Genomic DNA, 21,685 nt, shown 5'->3' on the forward strand with positions numbered 1-21,685 from the left:
GTGAAGAAGACTTTAGTAATGTAAGAAGAAAAGGTGTGAGTAGCTGTAAAGTAGAAAAAAAACTTGTTTGCTAATTTAATAGATAATCTAACAACTAAGTTTGAAAAGCATATGTCTCTAAAAATTAGAACATATTTTCAAAATAAGAAATGAGTGAAATTTTAAAAAAATCATGTGTTTACTTTTTTACTTCTAATATTAGAAATGCAAATGATATTCAAGAAATCAGAACATTCCATAACTCAACGAAATACTAGATTGTTTGTAAAATTCAGAAAAGCATATAGACAAAACTTTATATTCAAATAAATGTTGTAAATGCTCCTCAAGCATATAGAAACCCTTGGTTCAATAAAATGTTGTAAAATCACGACTTTATTAAGTTGTTGTAAAATCACCACTTTATTGAGTTGTTCCCTTTAGTAATGAGAAGTCTATAGAATTGCCAAAGATCCATTTTTCAAAAACTCATGTACGAAAGATTGGTGTAAATATCTACTTTACTTGAAAAAAGTTGAGAAGAAAAACCATGGTTTGAAGAAAGTTCTCATATCTATGGGAAACTACATAGAAGGTTATGGTGGAAGTTGGGAAGAGAGTGAGTGAGAGGTAAATGAAGGAGCAAAAATAGAGGCTAAAATAGATAAGAAATATGCAAATTGTCAAATGAATATATCTAAAATTAGGGGAAAATGGATTGTAATCTCTTTGTAACACCATTGATTGATTACAAATGTAGGTGACATGTAAACAAAGTATTGCAGTCCCTAATTGCTAATATTATGGAGCACCATATTGATGTCATCAACATACCAGAGCTGTTGCATGGTAGAGGCAACTCCAAATGCTTTAATGGGCATCAATGCAACCCCTCATCCCCTCTGTATGCAACATTTTCTATTTTCAGTTGTGTCACTACCCTTGCAACCAACTTAAACCATTTCCATCCTCTTCCTCCTCCATTCTCTCCTCCTCCTCTTCCTCTAGTAATATTCTATATGCTATAATGACCACAACGCTGCCACACTCAAATACTCTATTATCTCAATTGTGAAAACATGTCACACTCATATACTCTTTTATCTCAATAGTGAAAACATGTCGCTTTTTCGAATGCAGCATCCAAGTCAGACATAGCCACCATAAATAAATACTATCAAATTAATGACTACTCTTAAATATCACACATTAAAGGAAGAATTAAGCTTTAGGGAAAAAAGTCAAATTTTACTATTTAACAATTTTAGTCTAGGAATTAAGCTCCTTAGGAGAACTTGCAAGATTCCACCTGAAGCCTCTCACTAATGTGACCCGTAGTTCAATTTTTTTGAATTTTTTTATAAAATAAAATAAAAGATACTATCAAAAATATGAAGAAACTAATTCTAGAAAGGCATAGACACTAGCTTTCTATGGTGATGTCTATGTTGGCATCAAAATGACAATTTTAAAATAAATATAAATTTAAGATATAATTGTAAAATGATTTTTAATTTAATTTTTAAAATAGTAAAATGCTGATTTGATGCTGGCATAGACATTGGCCAGTTCTACAATCTCATATCTTAATGGCAAGGACTTACTAAAGTTAATAGTGAAAGAAACCAAAGTCCCTTCCCAAGTTTTCATCCATATCTTCAATCGTTAAATTCTCAAATTGATAGATTTTGAATGTTGTAGTACATAAAAGGCAACCAAAAATGTTTTGCTTTTATTATAGTTTTTATTATTTTCTCATAACTTTTTTTTATGGTAGGGAAAATAAAATATAGTAGCGAATTATTACTTGTCCATAGGCTTAGTATTATTGTAACACTTTTTAAATTTTATACTTAAACCATTCATTATTTTTTTTGTTTCCATTAATGTTTAATATTTTTTTGTAAGTGCGTTGATTTAGATTTTTATATTTTAATATTGTATTTATTTTAAAACAATTTTTGTCATTAAAAATACTAAAAATATATAATAGTATTTATATTATATAATGTTTAACAAATATTATTTTATATGATTATCTGAATTCTTATTTTTTCGAATATTATAAAATCATTGCAATGTTGATGAAGATGCTTTTGTTTAGACATTTTAAAGTTGAGTAACACCATCATTTTTTTCCGATTATTAAAGAAATGTTTACAAAGAAACGGTTAGACACTAGAACACTTAAATTTGAGAACTTATTTTGGGGTGGGGGCCCTAGGTCGGTTGGCTAAATCTTCCCTGTTGGAGGGGGTTGGTCACGGGTTCTAGTCTCCCCCATCCCCGTGGTACCGGTGACCGTGTCGCACCAGCGCTACGGTCACGTTAAAAAAGTTTACCCAGCACATTTTAACTAAAAGCATAAAGTTTGAAAACTTATTCTAGAATACAATCTCAAAAATTAACTACACTTCAATTCAAATATTTGATAGGTTTCTTATAGTACTATGAATGGCTTCTTATACAATCGTCCTCATGATTATTCATATTTAACTATACTCTTGCAATAAGAATTCAGATTGAAGCATTAAATCGTAGACATAAAAAATGTTAAAATAAAGTAGGGTGGAATGGGGAAAGGGGAAAAGACGAGATGAACATGGAATGAAGGATAAGAGAAGAGGATACTAGTGGAGAGTAAAAAATATATAAATATAAAAGAAAGTAGTTAAATATGAATATGAAAGGTGTTTTCTATAGCATTTAGTTTACTTGGTGCAACAATTAAGCCAACAAAAACATAAACATAATTTATTGCAGACTTAATAGAATTTATCTGAATGACATAGATCTTTGCCTAGTCCAGAAGCAGGGGGCTTCACCTATTCAATTCCTCGCTACAAGTGTTTCTGACCATTCACCGATCTCTAGATGTATTAATCTGAACGGTCTCACTAAATTCAATAAACAAGTTTGTAAGAGGAAATTGTTCAAATTGAATGTCTCTCTTCTTAATGACAAAGACAACATTGAGGCAATCAAGACCCTATCCCCGTTGTCTAATTTTTGTAATGCTAAGATAAACCTGATTTAAAAGTGGGATGGGATGGCTGAGAGCTGGAAAAAAATATTTCAAACTATTCGGACTATGAAAGCCAAAGGCGAAAACTATAAGGACAAGCTGTACCAAAACAACTTGAATGAGGTTGAAAGGGAACTTCAAAAAAACTGGTAATAATAGTGGGCTGGAGAATGAACTTATAAAATCTAAGGGCAAAAGATTAGAGCTAAACGTAATTGGTTAAATGATGGGGATAGAGGCTCAAATTATTTTTTCAATATAATTAGGGCCAAGCAAAGAAGAGAAGAGATCTCTAGTATTCAAGTTGATGGTGAATTCTCTGATTGCAATTCTAAAATTATGGAAGAATTTGTTATCTTTTATGAACATATTTTCTCTTCAGAATATAGTGATGCTAATCATGATTCGCTTCAATTTGTGCTAAGGTCATTCCTATGAAGATCAACAATGGACAAGCTAGAAATTTGAGCCAAGAGTTATCCATCCAAGGAATTGAGAGCACCATTGATTCCTTGGCTAATGCCAAGACTCTTGGTATGGATGATATCCCAACTAAATTTTATAAAAATAAAATAAAGATGGATTAGAGAAGATCTGTTCAAAGTCTATAAATATGATTTTGATAATGGCTCTCTTGGGAGGAATATAAATAAAGGGGTTAGTAAGCTTTTCCCCAAGGAGGGGGCCAAGTCCCAAGTTAAAATTTGGAGACCAGTCACTCTCCTTAATCTTTCCTATAAGATTATTGTAGAACTTTTTGCTAAAAGACTCACTGATATTTTGAATGAGATTATTTTTGTTACCTAAACTAGGTTTGTCAAAGGGAGGTATATACTTCAAAAATTTGATTGCCAACTAGGAAGCAATGCACTAGGAAAAAATGGATTAGCAAAATGTGGGCATGACTCTCTTGGAATTTGAAAAAAATCTATGATCAAATTGAATGGCCATTTGTTCTCAAGGTTTTGGAATCCTTTGGATTTCCTAGATACATTTACAAATAGGTGAATATTCTTTTCACTAATGCTTCTATGGTTATTGATGTGAATGGGGTTTTATCTGACCCTATTCTTTTGAGCAGATCCAATACAAATGATGCCCTCTTGCCCATGCTCACTTTGTTATTTCTACTCATACATTTAGAAAGCCAAAGATTTTGGTCCTCCTATTCAAGGGATAACCCTTCCAAATCATGAGGAAATTTGTATTGAGTAGTTTGCTTATGATAGGACTCTTTTTGTGGAGCTTAGTGAGAAGAACTTTGATAATGTGCTTTCAACACTGCAATTTTTCTGTATTTACTCTAGGACAAAGAATCCACCTCAAAAATCCTATGTGCTTGGTTGGGTTGATTCTCATCCCAACAAGATTAAAGATAGAAAATAGTGTTAGTTTGGCCCTAACCATCTGGTTAGACAGCTTGGAATTCCCTTTTCTCTTGATCCTTCTCTATTAGATATATGGGCTTGGATTTATAAAGGAAATTGAGACAAAATACCTTAAGTGGAAAATTCACCTTCTTTCTCTTGCAGGAAGAGTTCAGGTTGTTTAGAAAGTACTTGCCTCCCACTCTTTTTACTATGCTTCCACTTGTCTTTCAGACAAGGCTCATACCAATAAACTTGATATAGTTCTAAAGGAGATGTTATTGTTTGATGGAGTGGGAAATAAGGACATCGTGTTAATTGGAAATGGTGTTACTATCATAGAAGAAAATGGGGCCTTGGGTTGAAAAACCTAAGATTAAAAAGGGTTTCTTTAGTGGCTAAGTGGTGTCTATATTTATAACTACTATTGGCTATTAGTATTAGACATTTAGTCATTTGCGAGGAAGATTCTAACAGTCATCACCATGACTGAGCTACTCTATATAGGTTGTGTCATGTATATAAGTAGGTACCAAGCTCTATAGGATTTGAGTAAGTAGATCACCACCAAGTATTTTCTATATGAGATAAGCTCAACTAGAATCAAGAAATTTCAACCATACAAGAGTTGAGTTACATAGTATATGCAAAGAATAATACAAATAGAGAAACAACAATGTTGAGTATCAGAAAATAGTAAAGGTCAAGAGATGTAGAGTATCCATAAAAGTCAGGAATGGAAATGGTTTTTGAGGTAAATTATTTTCAGTTTGACGTGGAAGGAACATTTAAGAAATGTAAAGGTTGTTACATAGAGTTTTATGCATTTATGACATGGATCATAGATCCCTATGTCTTGTGATCAATGATTCGGATGAAGAGAAAAAATATGGAAGTATCTAGAAACCTCTTTATGTATCTCTTTTAATAGAGATCTTGACCTAAGATCATGTGTGTGTGAGATGTGACATGGAGATTAGAACAAAAGTGTGCATGATAATAAGAAGTAACATGTAAATAGTTAAGTAAAGGATTGAGATTAGATCAAAAGTTAGAGATATTGTTTAGTTATCACTTAACAATGCAAGTTACCTATTCAGAGGAGTGAGAATTTTCTTTTTTTTTTTAAACCAAATCAGAAGAGAGGACCAATTAGCAAGGAGTAGACTTGAGATAATATTAGAGAGCATACCAAGAGTTAGGCATTGAATTAGGTTTAATCAACATGAATCAGGTTAAATCTCTTAATAGAGTGGTCTTAACATATCATTGTAAATCTCCTAGTAGAGTCCTTACTTTTTCATAAGTATTAAATCCTCTAACAAGGTGACAAATAACATTCTTTTAAGCTTTTAATAGAGCATACACCTCATAGGGTAGATCATATATTATGAACAAACATTGTAACCCTAATAGGTTAACTAATAAATATTATGTTATGTGTTTATTTTGATACATGTGACAAATCATATTTACATGATTATAAAATGTTTTGCATGCACAATTTTACTAATTAATGTTAATGAATTAGTGAAAAGTAAAAGTCCTTAAGATTTTGATTCACCCCTACCACCATCCCACCCCCCCCCCCAAAAAAACCCCCCCACCTCTCAGTATCTTGTTTTCCAATTTATACCTCTATCAATCAACAATTGGTATGAAAGAATTGGTTCTCTAAGAGAGACTTAATTTCTTGGAGATTAGATTATGGAGATGAAGGATTTTAAATAGGACAAGTTCATTGACAATCAAGTGATTGACATCCAATTCATACTGCATAAACTTGAGAAAGCAAGAAAAGATTTGAAGAAATCAATAAAAAAGAGAAAGGAATTGGCTATCTAGATAAAAGAAAATGTTTGAACAAGTTGAGGCTGAAGGACTATTTAAATTAATCAATACAAGTGACAAAGCATCTGCAGATCTACTTGAAAAGAACTAACTCCTAAATGAAGAAATAAGAGGACTAAAAGGAGAACATGAAATCCAATCAGCAAGATCATGTGAAATGATTGAACAAAAAAGGAAAGGTAGAGAAGATAGGACTATGGATGAGGAAGATAAAAGAGTAATGGCTAGAAGACATAAAGAAAGGATATTATATGTGTAGAAGCTTGCAAGCACACAACTAAATATGATGAATCAACTAATGCTTGCAAATTAGTAATTAAATCAGAGGAATATGAAAATTGCAAATCTAAAATTACAAAAGGACATACTGAAGAATGAAGTGAAAACTATGAAATAATGTATTGATAGATTCAACAAGCTAAACGAGGTAATAAAGTACTTTAAAGAACTTATGAAGTCATCTAGCAATTCTAATGGGACAAGACATTCATGTACTAAGAAAGGAGAATGATCTAGGAATGGAGAGCTAAGGAATGCAAACTCAAAGGATAAACCAACATGTGGAAAACTTGGTCATGCTACAAACATTTGTCAAAGAAAACATGATATGCAAATCTTAAACCTATGTTTACTAGTTATTATTTTTACTAGAAGAAACAAGAATGAGGAATGCATCTACTACACTTAGGTTTTAAAAGTATGGGTATAGAGCATATCAATTCAGATCACAAACAAAACCATACTTGACAACTAAGAGGAAGAATTATGCACCTAACAATACATGTTCCAAATGTTAGAAGTTTGGATATCTAAGAAAAAATTGTAGGACTCAAGTATATTCAGAAAATCAAGCAAGAGACAAAGGTAAAGGAAAAGTAGACATTGAGAAAATTATGAAGGAAATGAATGAAAAATGGAAAAAGAAAGCTGAAGATCGAAAAAGTGGAGAAAATAAAGTTTAGGTCACCCAATTCAATAGAGAAGGTGATCATGTCATCTCAAACTAAGAAAGAGAGGTACGTATGGGAATGTATATTTAATTGATATATCATACATTAGTTGCTTACATGAAATGTGCCAAAAGTTCATTTTTGCATATATAAAGATGCATAAGAATAGATTTATGGAAGGTTGTCAAATGTCAATAAAATTGTCTATGTTGATGGAGTATCACAACATGGATCGAGCACTTTAGAATTAAAATTGTAAAGACTGAATGACATGGATGAGACCAAGCTATAAAGTAATGATCTAGTTTAAAAGGGTACTAATATCGACTGAGAGAGTTGGCTTCAACCTACCTAAGTACACAACATTAATGGAGACCTAAATCGATCAAAAGAAGGTATATATAAAAATTTGAAGGCATTATGTCATACCTTCCATACAAATTTCAAGAGCATAGAGCAATTTGGCAATTTGAGTGACTAGAAAAAGATTTCAAGAGAAATTTAGATGAGAAGCTTGACCAAGTGAAGATATGAACTATGCCAAGGAGAAAGAAAAGACTTCAAACCCTAATAGAGAGAATGGAAGCTTCATCTACCACTAGAATGAGTCAAGAGGTTAGTAGAATTCAACAGGGTGAAGAGTGATGCTTGTCCTCCACCAAAGTTTTGCATTATTTTAGAATTTGAAATGAAAAGAGATTCAATGGTTGTGCTATCCTTGATATTGCCAAAATTTATTATTATCTATGATGTTAGGAACTTTTATATGTGTAAGATCAGAGAATCATATGAGAAGCTATGTAATGGAGTTATCTTGAAGGATGAATCTACAGTTTTTGAAAGCAAAGAGTTACTCATGCCTTAGAATTCCAAAGAAATTTCAAGATTGAATAGATTAAAGTTGTTTTGAGAAGAATCCATGATATGAAGTATTAGTTACAAAAAGGACCCATGGAGATCAAAAAGAAAATGATTCATAGGGTTATAAGATATCCAACCCTAGATAAGAAGAAAACTATGTGATGCTTGAGTTAAGAGGAAATTGAGGAAAACACAAGAGCCAAGTGGATTAGACGAGGTCTATCCATTACAAACATTTTTGATCCACTAAATGAATTTATATTAAGAGTTATACATCACAAGTTTTAGCAGTCAAGAAGATTGAACAATGTGTCATGCATAGATGTGGATCAAGCATGGAAGAGAGTGATGACATATCATGAATATGATCTTGCCAAGCTACAAAGGCTACAACTAGTAGAGAATTTGTCATCTATAATAGGGTGAAAGCATAGATTTGTGTCACTTTTTAGGATCTCAAAACCTATTTTGGTCAAATCTCATTTCTCTATCAAAACTCAACTTTTTTCAAAAACTAAAAATACACTTTTAAGATTTCAAGTCAATACCATCATTATCTAAATTTTATAATGTTTTAAATTGTTAAAAGGTCTTATAATTTGAAAATATTATAAGCCAATATTTTAACATTTGAGAGGATTCTCCCTCAAAAAAGGAAAAAATTAGTAATTCACATTAAAAAAAAAAAATTAAAAAAAAATTTGTAGACGAGAGAGTCATCTTTGAGAATAAATAATTTATTTTGAAAAAGGAGTAGATTTGATAGGGAAGTTTTTAAGGGAGGAAAAAACTATTTGTTTCTAATAAGGTCAACCTTAGTACTTATAACAAAGAAAATATACATCAAAAAATATTATATTTTTTTGTTCCCTAGCTATACATATCATCTATAACATATTTTCAAATCGGAGCAAAAAAAGATGGTTTGCATATGCTTGTTTTATGGGAGCTACACCCTATATTTTTCATAGTTAAAAAATGAGTTGCAATTAAAAATATATATGAATAAATTCTTACTCAAGTTTTTGAAAAAAATTAGAGTTATAAAACTCATCCAATTTCACAAATTTCATTAGTTGACATCATCTTCAAATTCTAAACACAAATATCATCTTTTATGTCATTAAAGTTGAATAGTTTGCATTCTAGGATCCTTTTTCTTTATAAAAGGTGACAAAGATATGTCCTTTTTCCCAAGAAAATAAAAGAATTTAATGTGTAAGTTTGGAACCCTTGTTGTATGCATTTTCTTTTATATCTAGAAGTATTTCCCTTGTGTTGTTGATGTTGTGTTTGGGAATGGAACAAACTAGTGACTGGACAAATTAATGAATACATTTCTCAATTAGGAGAAAATTTTGAGAATGTTATGGATACTTACTTTGAGGAATTTAAGAAAATAATGAAGATGAGGATGAGGATACCTTTAGAATTGGTCACAAGATATTATAATAACATATGTTTTCATGTAGATATAAATAACACATTTGCATAGACAGTGAAGTTGAAGAAGGCTTGGCTACAAAGTTTTGACTATGAAATTGATAGTGATTTAGTGAGTGCAAACATTGTTACACTATTGAATGAAGAGATAGACATTGAGGCTAAATCTTTTGGAAGGTATCAGGAAGCTAAGGAAAGAATAGCGATAAGTATCAAGATAGCTTCTAAGGAGAAGAAATGAAAAGAATTATTAAATACCTAGAAGTAAAACTAGGCACCCTGGGCAAGGCAAAGGAACAATTATAGTTAACGTAAAGTATTGGAGAGGATCAAGAAAAGGATGGTGGTGATGAGGAAGAAAAAGAAGAAAAAGGTGACAAGGGTAAAGCCCTAGTTGTTGTCACTCCACTGAAAAGGAAGGCTCGAGGAACTAAGAAGAAACTTGTAGTGACACCCCTCTCTCTTCCACAACCAACTAAGCCAAGAACTAGGGTAGCTACTCATGTTGAGCATACTGAAAAATAAACAGTAATAGAGACTATAGAGCCCAGTACCCCTAAATGTGAAAGAAGGAGATTGTTCATAAGACCACCTAAAGGGAAATCAAAGTCAATTAAGGAGGTATGTGTAGATATAAGAAGATCTTCAGGATTATCTAGCTTTAGACTTGTGAAGTATGATACATTGGATAGTGCTGACAAAGCCAAAATAGAGGACGCTATGGTAGATTTGACTGCTAATAATAAGCTAGGCCTTAGTGAAATTGAGAAGAGGATACCAAAAGATTTATATGATAGACTAGATTGAAAATGGCAACATGCAGAAGAAAAAAAGACAAAGATAAGATCTAATGCCTTAGTCAGAGTAATTTTAGGTCTATCCCAAGATCAATAGGAAACATTTTTGGTAAAGTATAGGAGCATATTTGTTCATAAATGTAGAATTTTTTTGATCTTACAAAATAAAATGGAATCTCTAGCACAAAAGGATGAATTTCTTTGGAAAAGAATTTTTTGGCTATTAACTAAGGGAGAAGAAAAAGAGAGAGCAACTGAAACTATAAACATTGAAGATGATCACAGGAGTGGAGAAAGTTTAGGTGTGCTAAGTCTAAAAGGTAGCATGCCACTAGTACATGCAAACACCCCTGACACTCTAGAGGCCAGACAATAAAGGCTCATAGATACATAGGAAAAAACTAAGGTAAAAGAGACAAGTATGGTTAGTTTGATGGTTTTAGCACCTCACATCGAGGAAAATAAAGAAATAATTAGTGATGATCTCAGTGTGGCTATTGTTGTCTCGAACAATGATGAACAAGCATGATCGAGTGGTGAAACTCCTTCACCAACTCTCAAAGAACTACTAAGAAGTAGCACTCCTTTGCCAAGCAAAAGGAGAGAATTAAAGGACACTTCATCAATAATGAAGTCAATTTGGGTGAAATAATTAAGAAGCCACAATTAGGCTTCAAAAATCTCACATTGGAGAAAACAATTTTATTACAAGATGTTTTAGTGAAAAAGAAACAATAAGAGGAATTAAGGTACTTTATGATGTGAAAAGTATTTTATTTGATGCTTTTGATATTCAAAATTTTCATGAAGAAGCTCTAGTCATCACCTATCTTCTAAATATAGTTGAACAAGTGAATGCTAGTAATATTGAATCAAATGAAAATTTTATAGATTGGTCAGCTATTAGATTAAAAAATAAGGCTGTAGACAAAGTATCCATAACCATTATCAAGCAAAAAGTGTAATTGAAAGAGCGTATATAGGTTATGGAGGAACTTATTCAAAAGTACATAGCATTTGTACAATATTTTGTCAGATATCCCAAATTCAAAAATGATATTTAGGCATAAATACATCAAACTCAAGATGAGAGAAGAGATCCAGTAACATTATTTGACAGTCGGGAAGATCTAGGATTGATCATTATAATAATTGAATGAATGGTCAAGGCACATTGGATAAGCTTTAGACAACTGGAAACAACATGATATCCAAATTTATCATTATTCAAGCAATGTTGATACCTCAACTGGAGGTCATACAAAGGGAGATGCAATCAACCTAGGATATTATCAAAGTAGATGACAATCTTTTACTAGTTGACACCTTAATTAACTTAGCTACAAGATTATAGTTGCATAATCATATGTTGGAGGCATCAAGAACCACATGGAGTCATGTATTTTCCATGATCGCCCAAGTTCATTTAAGACATTTATTGATTATTATGGAGCTTGCATCCACCCATTCAACCTCAGAAGCCATGACATAAGTGTTCAAGGAAAAGTAGGAAATGAATTTATTTGAAGGGGGAAATGCATTTTTGAGGGAATGAATGATTTTTTTGTTATATTCATTTTTTTGGCATAAATCATAAGACTTATGGGGAGAGCTCAATATCAGATTGTATTTGTAACAATGTAAATATGAGAATGTGTTTTTTCCACTAAAGGCTGAGTGGAAGATTGTTGATATCTCTAACTATTGTTGTAAATTAGTGTTCAAAACTTAGTCATTTACAAGTTAGAGTTAGATTCTCATCACGAAAATTGAGCTACTCTATATAGGTTGAGTCATGTACATAAGTAAGTTTGTACCAAGCTCTATAAGAGCTCAATAAGTATATGGTCACTGAGTATTTTCTATATGAGCTAGCTCAGCATTAACCAAGTAGTTTGAAGCATACAAGTGTCGAGTTACATAGTATGTGTTGAGCACAATTTAGACCAAGGAACGAAAATGTTGAGTATTAGAAAATAGTAAAGGTTGAGCAATGCAGAGTGTACATAAAAGTCACCAATGGAATAGATTTTGAGGTAAATTATTTTCAATCATACATGGAAGGATCATTTAATATACGAAGAGGTTGTTACAAATAGTATTACATGTTTATGATGTGGATCATAGATCCCTATGCTTTGTGATCAATGATTCGAATGAAGAGACAAAATATAGAAGTATCTAGAAAACTCTTTACAAAACTCTTTAAATAGAGAAGAACTTGAACTAAGATCATGTGTGTGTGAGATGTACCATGGAGATGAGAAGAGAAGTGTGAATGAAAACAAGGAGTAATATGTGAAAAGTGAAGTGAAGGATCAAGATCTGATCATAAGCCAGTCAAAGTGTTATGTTATTTCCTAGCAGAGAAAATAACCTATTCAGAGCAGTTAGAAAGAAAGAAAAGTTTTTTCAGCTTAGAAGAGAGGATCAATTAGCAAGGAGAAGACTCAAGATCATCTTGCAAAGCATACTAAGAGTTAGGTACTAAATTAGTTTTAATCGACTTGAATTAGAGTAAATCTCTTAATAGGGTGGTTTTAATAGATCTTTGTAAATCTACTAATAGATGCCTTTATTTTTTGTGAGTGTTAAATCCTCTAATAAGGTGAGACCTAGAGGTCTCTTAAGCTTTTAATAGGGTAGACCCCTCATGGTGTAGATCATATATTATGATCAAATATTGTAACCCTAATAGGTTAACTTTATTGCCGTAGTAGTAAAGATTTGTGGGTGTTCTAGGTAACTCCCCCCCTGAGTATCTTGTTTTCCACTTTATACCTCTATTAATCAATAAGTGGGTCCTCAACAACTATATGGGAATGAGCCTTGGAAGGTCCTAGTTAGAAACAATATCTATAGATCTCAAGTTAAAAAAGAAAAACTTTGGAAGGATATTCCCTTCCATGATATGGTGTTGGAATTTTGATATTAAAGTCATTGGATCCAAGTTTTTTGCTTCTGATTGGAAGGAATTGTGCTAGGCTAGACCCCTTAATTTTCTATACATGTTATTGGTAAAAAACCTAATTATTCTATTAGAGATAGATCTACCATGTGTGACATTTACTTTAGAGATAAACCATTAGCTCTTACTCAATGTTGTTCTACCATGATTTGGAATAACAAAGGCATATCTATTATTCAAGATATTGTCGCTGGAAATGGTATGTTTCCATGGGATTTTCTTAAGATCAAATTTGATATTGTTAGACCTGAGAAGAAAAATTATACACTGATTTAGAAAGTAGTGAGAAAATGTTTTCTTGGTACTCTCAATTCTGCTAATAGCTCCCTCAAAAACATGAAATGGAGTAATGGAAAGGTTTTAAAGGATTATTCTTGCAAGTAAATTTATGAGATGTTGAATGATGATGATGTTATTATTAACCATATCAAGTTAGTTTGGAGCTTTAACTGGCCTAGTAATATGTGGCTTTCTATTTTTAAGTTTTTCTGGCATTCTAAGCTAAACCTAAAAAGTGTTTCTTTAGATGGATTTTCCTCCTTATGAAGCTTGTTATTGGGTCTTTTTTGTCTCAAAATGGTAAACAATTTGTCTACTACTATATTAGTCATTGTGTTGGAACTTTTAAGCAGCCTTTTTTGCAATTGTTCTTGGGCATCCAAGGTTTGGGCTTTATTTATTGGTAATAATGTGTTTTGGAATGTTCACCTCGGGATCTCTTTCTTTAATGTCATAGCTAGTTTTGTTGAGTCCTTTGACATGCATCTTAACAAAATTTGGTTTCCCTTAACTATTGAGATCTTATGGCTCATTTGGAGGCAAAGGAATGAAGATATTTTTCAAGCTAGACTGCGGGTTCTTCCCAAGTTTAATCATAAAATCACTTTTTTCACATAATGTCACAGGTGACTACTATTATGGAGGTGCCAGACGATAGATTTAATTTTGTGATCCATGAAGGAGTGATGATTGTTTTTCAAAAGAACATCAAGAACTGGTGGTACAATGGACCTGAAGGGTGAAGGATTAAAAATTATAATGATAGGGAGAGAGTGGAATAGGAGTATGTGAGCATTCACAGTCCTGAACAACCAGCAGATAATCTTGAAAGAAGAGCTAATAGTACACCTACCGGGGAAGAAATATCAGATTGGGATGTCTTTAATCGAGACAAAGTTGGCACCAACAATGGGGAAGTGGAGTATGATGGTTGGGCCCTTAATGAGGATAATATGAAACAGAAAAACGTTTGAGGTGTCAGGCACGCCTGATAATGTACCCAATACATTCACATAGCCCATTAACAAATATTCACTAATTCAATCTCGAACACTTGGTTGAGGGATATCAATCCAATACTCTTCTACTACAGGACCGCTTTTGATATGACAAAGCCTTCACAATTAACTTAAATTTTCTCAATCTTGTTTTAAACACATAAACCCCAAATCAACACACATTTCTCAAATTGAGCTTTTCACCATGACAACCAACTCACCACCAATCCAAACCATTTTCACTTACTACAAGCATAACTAACTTCAATAATTATTCTATAACATTAAGCACGCATACTTCAAACACAAGAACATAATAAAACATTCTTAATAGTAGCAAAATATGCTTTCACCTTCAACTTTAATCTTGACTTCATTTTTCACTCTTTTTAAATCTTCTTATCTCACAAAAATTGGGTATGCACTCTCTCACACTCCCACTTGCACATTGTTGCTCCACATGTCACTAATTTGTGATTGGAAGATTCACACAAAGCTTTTTATCTTTAATTATAAACTCCAATTTCACAAAATATCAACAATATCACTTTCATTTTTCTCTTCCTTCTAGTGATATATTCTTTCTTCAGCACGAGTTATCCTTTGACACAATTTGTTGCCTCATTAACTAGTTAGTTCCTCATATTCCTCTTGAAGTAGCGCAAACCACATTCTTTATTAGCAATCTTCCATTCAAATACAATGACACCAATCCTCTTTCGTAGTGGCTTGATTAAACATTAAACAACTGATCTCCAACAAATGGCTCTTGACAGTCAAACACCTAAATATTTTACAGACCATATTTGGCACTCTTTGTGACTTCCAAAGATTTTCTTGCTTAAAGATATATGATAATTTCTCTGCCGAAACTCCACAAGAATTTATAACTAAATATATTTCTAAATGTTGGAGCACTGCAATCTAACTTCTAACACTCCCAGGAAGTACAGAACACACGCAGCAAGCGCGCAACACTGTAATGGCACACAAACATCAATGCTGTTGACTCACCAAGCAAATGTATAAAAAGATGATCTTCCAATGGGAAAAATTTATCCCTTGTCCCTTGCTCTTTTCTCATCTTTACAGGGATCTTCATCTACAACACTCCATTTCCACTTCCCTCTTCAAATGATGGTACTTACAATTCCTTACCCTTGGCTCATAGAAATCTCCATTTGAATTTCACCACATGGGATTGTTAAACTCCTCTAAATGCAAATTTTTCCTTGGCTCTGACACCAAGTTAAAATCCATAACTCAACATATGAGAGAAATCCAAACATAGGGTCTATAGATCACAGGCCTAATCTATTGTATTTATAGAAAAATAAATGCATATTAAATACTTAGTTTATTTTAGAGTAAAGTTGTTGTAATATTAATGACATATCGTTGAAATGGACCGTAGAAGATGTTGCACATGGAAAATAAGTCTCCAGAAATTTCTTGTTTGTACTTACCGTGGACTGTGCTGACTAGTCTGATCTATGCTCACTTTTTAATTTATTTTTTATAATTAATTTTGTTTTCTGACATTTTCAAACTAACTTAAAGCCCTAGAAAAGTCACGGGAAGTAAGAACAGTGTAAAATGGAGCTTTACGAATCCAAGGTGCATATGAAGAAAAGCAGTGCTACAAATAAAATATACCTAAATTTAAGTAGGCCACACTTCACTTAGAGAGGATCCATTGAGATTTGGATCCGATGGAACAACAACGTGTGTTTTTGTAATAAAAACAGCCGATGCAGTCTCCGGAAAAACAGCCGATGCAGTCTCCGGCCTGGAATTTGACGCTGTCCCTGCCTATCATACGATTTTTTCTTCTTCCTTTTTATTTTACGCTTTAAGAAAAAAATTGATTGGTAATGTTTTTAATTTTTAGATAATTTAAAAGATTATTTTAAATTTAAATATTTTATAAATGAAAAAAAAAAAATTAATTAATAATATGTGCAAAATTGTTAATGAATAATTTAGAATTATAAATTAGTAACATGTAAAAAAAATTCAAATAAAAGAAATTTCTAACTTAGAAATATAAAAATACATAAAAATGGGTTTTTAAAATTCATTATATTCTTATCTAACTTAGTAATATAAAAATACATAAAAGTGGGTTTTTAAAATTCATTATATTCTTATTTCAACAAAGATTCTCAATTAATATAAATATACAATCATCAAAATAGAAACATATCTAAAATAAAATAATACATATTTATCATGCATATATATTATACATATTATAAAATAACATTTTTGTATATTATTAAATAAAATACTAAGTTGCCTATAACAAGTATTGATGGTTTCTTAATAAATTTATTTGTCATATTGATGGTTTTGGAAAATTTTAGCCTATCAATTCATACAGCCATACAATTTTTTACACTGTCCTATATGGTTAAAAAGTGCAAAAATGGCCAATACAACCATCAAATTATAGGCCTGGTCTCCACCACACCCTACCGATGTGGAAGTCCAGAAGAAACGAGGAACTAGAGCATGATAGTTGCAGATTGGATCTTAGTCTATCAGAGAAAACCTTCTATATCTAATTTAATCTCCTCAATTGTTTGTCTCCTTGCATTGGTTGCTGTATTTTTCAATTTTCTGCATACAAAATTAGACCAGGGGTGGTTCAATGTAGCCCTAGAATTTGATGGCCATAATGGTCATTTTGGCACTTTTGAACTATATGTTTTAAACCGTATAGAATGATATGTTAAATTTTTATAAAACCGTCAACATAAAACTTTAAAATATCAATAAACCATATAAATTTATTATAGATCATATATGTTTTACTCTATAATATAAATATATACTATAGATTTAAAATATTTTTAAATGAATCTAGAAACTTGCTATTATTAATAATTATTATATTAGTACATAATATATATTATTTTTGCACATATTACTAATTTATACTATTAGTATGTAGTGTAATGTTCCTATTTTGTTTGTCATATATTTATATTAATTTAAAATCTTTCTAAATTAAAGTGTACAAATCTAAAAAAAATTCAAATTATTTTAAAAAATTATTCTTGTATTATTAAATTATATTTATTTTCTAATTTTATTTTTGAAGAACAAACATCTATATAATTTTTTATGTATTATTATTATTTTATAATTTTTTGTACTTTATAAAATTTCATATTGATTATTAAAAAAAATGACAACCAAATTTTTTAATAGAATGTAATAAGAAAGGTATCAAAATCACCAAGCCATCATAGAAAATTCATATGACAGGTAAATTCCAAGCTTGGTTCAATGGTATTGGCTAGAAATGAAATAAAAAAATTGAGGTTATTGTCAAATTGGCTACAATATGAATGAGATTAAAAAAATCTAAAAATTATATCAATACATAAGAATAAATATGAAAATAAACTTTAAAAAGAAAATAAAAATTAAAGATTATGTATAGAATTTTTTTTTACAATAAAAAATGCAAAATCATATATAAAGAGAGGGAAGAAATACAATATAAGATGACAAAATATAAATGATAACTTATGATAAGAATTAAAGGAAATATATAATATATTATTATGTATAATAATTTTATCAATAAGAAATAATATGTATACTAAGAAATATGTGTATACATGTGTGTATGTATGTATCTATGTATGTATAAGTATATGAAAGAAAGAAATATGCAAATTTATTAAATAAATAAAAAATATCAATAACATCACTAAATATAAAATATGTTAAGGATAAGAATACAATAAAACAATAAGTGGTATTGGATGAAGAATAAATACAAATGTGTGTCAGATTAAATAAAATTGCATGCACTCATAGAAACTTTGGAAATGGCTAATGAGAAAAAAATATACAAAAAAAGTGAGAATGGTAAACAAATAGACTTGGAGTGAACCAAGCAGCACAAGAGCTAGGGGGAGATGGGAAGGGCAAAAAGAAAATAGGGAAAGAAGATGTGAAAGAGGAAAAATAAAGAGAGAGCATTAAATAAGACATAAGGGAAAAGATAGGAGTGAAGAGAGAGGTCAAGGAGGGGAAAGATGGATATTCTTGAATAGTGGTTGGATTGTTCACTTAATTAGTCAAATGGTAAATAAGCATTAGTCAAAAAATACAACTTCTACATATAGAAGTCTATTATATTATCAAATGTTCATTTAAAGGAGTAATAATCATTTAGTTAGTTATTTTTTCTTAGGGTGACTAAATATTTAGAATTTTTTATTCATCTTTCTAATTATTAAGTTGTGATTGTACTCAGTAGTAAAATTGGTCATTTATTTAGTTATTTATAATTGTGAATGGAAAATAAGTAGTAGGATTTGATCATGTGACTAGAATATTTCATAATGTAGTGATTTATTTATGCAATTTTTACTAGTATATTCCTAACTTTATTTATCGTAGTAAATATGTGGGAATGAAAATGGTTATAGCTACCTTGACAAGTCACAAACTTGATAAGGATAGAAACATCTCTTTCCATTTCCTCTATAGTTTCTCTTGTTTGAAACCACTCTAAAGTCTCAAGGTATTTTCTTATAGGTCCAAGAATAACTTGTAGTCTTTTTTGACATGCACTTTGATCTTTTTGGTGATTTTAATGCCCTCCATGCTAATTTTAGTCATGGCCACTATGGTTTTTTATGTCACCACAAATGAAGACTTTAGGGTAGTATTGGGAGAACTATTCGGTTAAATTTAATAAAAAATTTAGGGTTAGTTATACAATTGAGGTTAGTGGTTTTGTTCTAGTTTAGGCTAGTGTTAAAATTATATTAAGGTTATATGTTGTAGTTAGTGCTATCATGGTGTTATTATGTATTTTTTTATTTTGTTGCACTTTAGATTGTGTTAGGTCTTGTCTTATTATTAAGGTTATAGTTATTAATAATTTTAAGTTTAAGGTTGTTGTTAGGGTCAGTTCTTGTATTACAATTAAGGTTAGTGATGTCACTAAACTTAAAATTAGTGTATAGGAATGCCTAATCTATTTTTATTTTGTGAGTTCTATTATAATACGAATGGCTAGTTCTATCTCTATTGTTACACCTAAGGTTAGTCTTAGGTGAACTATTGGGATACATTTAAGAAATTTGTAGTGCATCATGCTACTAATATAGTTGTCCTTATTGTTAGGCTTACAAATGCTATTATAGTTAATGTTAGTGCTACTATTAAATTTAAGGTAGGTGTTAGGGTAATTGCTTGGTTATTTATGTAGATTAGTTCTATTGTGACACATAAGGTTAGTGCTAACATTATTGCTATGCCTAAGGTTAATGTTACAAGAAATTTTAATTTACATTTAATAATTTTGTTAGGTCTCATCTTAATGCCATTGCAATCAAAGTTATTATTATGATTAATGTCCTTGTTAGGGTTTTTTTGTCCTATTATAGTTAGTGTTAGTGTTATTTCTACACTAAAGGTTCATGTTAGGGTGATTGTTAGCTTTATATGTAGATTAGTGTTAACAAGAAACCTAAGCCTAGTGTTAGTGATATTGTTATGCCTAGCATAAGTATAAGGGTAATTGCTAGTTTTTATTAAAGAAGTTAATAGGGTTTTTATTATTATTATGATTAAGGTTACTATTACTATTTTTTCTTCTATTATTGTTACTCTTGGTGAGCTCTTTATACGTCAAGGTAATGTTAGGATAACTATTAAGTTCCTTTTTATCTAGTATAGTGCTATTGTAACACTAGTTATTAGTACTTTTGTGACCCATACTATAATCTTGTTTATAATGCACTCCTTTCGTCCCTCTCTCACATAGTATCTTATCTCTTCTCACTTCCTATAGAAATTCCTCTCTCTCTCTCTCTCTCTCTCTCTCTCTCTCTCTCTCTCTCTCTCTCTCTCTCTCTCTCTCTCTCTCTCTCTCTCTTCTCCTTATTGTGATTTAAATCATAGTTGGCACTTCGATATCCTATATATTTATTGTATTCATGATAGGTTTTGTCTTTGATATCAACATATATTCTTGAGTTGATGATAGACAAAGATTGTATACATCATAGATGATTATTTGTTCAATGAAGCTAACACATAATAAGTTAATCTATGAAAACTAAAGATTATGCTCATGGATGATTATAGAAGCAACATCAATGTTCACTTATGTTTTAGTTATGTATTAGCTAAATAAGATATTATTTGTTAAAGACTAGTACTAGAAAAATGTGTAGAATTGTTAGAGACAAATGTTGGAAAATTTACTATGTCTTATCAATAATATGGAATTATGGTTAGAAATATTGAATCATGGTTGAAGACATGTTTGTGAATCTACTTTGTGTTAGCAAGTGTAATAGATCATTCAAGAGAATTTGCTAAAGTGAAATTTGTGATATATTTTACTGTGAGCTCACTATGTTTGTATAAAAAAAAAATTGATTAAGAAAAGAAGCAAGAAGGTGTTGACCTCTAGAACACTAGCACACAATAGGTAATGATAACAACAATAACAACACCTAGTGCTAGACATCCATAAACCCAATCATCAAAGAGCTACATCTAGACCTACCTCTATCAAAGACACAAGTCTGAAAGAGACTAAAACCAATGTCAATATTGACAAAGGTCAACTTGGGACAAGCCCATTCAAAAGTTGTAAGCTTTAACCAAAAGAAATAACAAAGGACTCAAGTGAGTTCTTTAAAACTTCCTGCATACACCAAATCACAGGAAGACAAACACCAGAAATATACTTTCATCATCATAAGATTTGATAACCAAACTCAAGAAAAAAACTACCTATACATTCTTCTCTATTAGAAATAAAGATCCATATCCATCTAGACCCCTTGTTTAGGTTAAAACTCTTAAAGATCTTCTAACCCACTATAGTCTCCTTTCCCACCTCAATAGAAATAGGGGGACCAAAGATCAAAATACCATGGCTGAGGTAGAAATGCCACCATCTCCCAACCCCTCCATAAGTGGTAGCTGTAAAAATATCCCCCTTAATAGGAGTCTCCTCTACTTCCAAAATCTCATAATAGCTCTCCACCTTGATAGGAGAAAGATTCACCTCCATAGAAGCCATGCAAGAAGAAGTGAACACAGATACCCAAGAACACCACCTATATAACTACACATTTCTCATAACTAGAGAACTCTAGAGAGCCCTCCCAACAAGGAATC

This window comes from Cupressus sempervirens, chromosome 3, assembly GCF_028749045.1.
Source record: "Cupressus sempervirens isolate cs-2001-9-10 chromosome 3, ASM2874904v1, whole genome shotgun sequence".
NCBI lineage: Eukaryota > Viridiplantae > Streptophyta > Pinopsida > Cupressales > Cupressaceae > Cupressus > Cupressus sempervirens.